At 49.9% G+C, this 863-nt stretch overlaps 1 non-coding gene across 1 annotated transcript; it reads left to right on the top strand.

The window, feature by feature from the left end:
- Window positions 1–788: 788 nt before the first annotated feature.
- Trnas-cga lies at window positions 789–863 on the top strand. The gene has a single exon. It is a non-coding gene; the product is annotated as a tRNA-Ser (tRNA).

Genomic DNA, 863 nt, shown 5'->3' on the forward strand with positions numbered 1-863 from the left:
TGAGGAATGTTTCCTGAAAGTTTGGCCGTACCTTTTTGTAATACCCTGTAGATGCTAGTATCCGACGCCAAGGTCGATAGTAGACAGGAGTCGATTGTCGAGTGCTGCAGGATGTAGTGAGACTAGTGTTGACTGAGAAGTACTACTGGAGAGTGTCGAGTGAGAAGTAGTGCTGGAGAGACGGGCAAGACTGGTGGTCGAGTAAATTCACCGAAGTATGGCGAGTGAGCACGTCCCCATGATCGTCGTGGGGTGGACCCTCATCGATACCGATTCGCGAGTGATATGAAACAGAAAGTGACAAGGGCCGAATATCGTGTTTCGCGTCAACCGCGTCGGCCAGTAAGAAGCATGGATTGCAGTGAGGATTGTTGTGGATGTTAACCACCATCACTGCGTGTGACGAAATACCTAAAATCAGCAACCAATAAGATATATAATCGTAATCAGATGTGTAAGGCGAAGGTAACAACTGCCTCAGTATTTCAGAATGAGATTTTCACTCTGCAGCGGAGTGTGCGCTGATATGAAACTTCCTGGCAGATTAAAACTGTGTGCCCGACCGAGACTCGAACTCGGGACTTTTACCTTTCGCGGGCAAGTGCTCTACCAACTGAGCTACCGAGGCACGGCTCACGCCCGGTACTCACAGCTTTACTTCTGCCAGTACCTCGTCTCCTACCTTCCAAACTTTACAGAAGAGCTTCTGTAAAGGGCTTCTGTAAAGTTTAGAAGGTAGGAGACAAGGTACTGGCAGAAGTAAAGCTGTGAGTACCGGGCGCGAGTCGTGCTTCGGTAGCTCAGTTGGTAGAGCAGTTGCCCGCGAAAGGCAAAGGTCCCGAGTTCGAGTCTCGGTCGGGCAC

This window comes from Schistocerca americana, chromosome 4, assembly GCF_021461395.2.
Source record: "Schistocerca americana isolate TAMUIC-IGC-003095 chromosome 4, iqSchAmer2.1, whole genome shotgun sequence".
Lineage (NCBI taxonomy): Eukaryota > Metazoa > Arthropoda > Insecta > Orthoptera > Acrididae > Schistocerca > Schistocerca americana.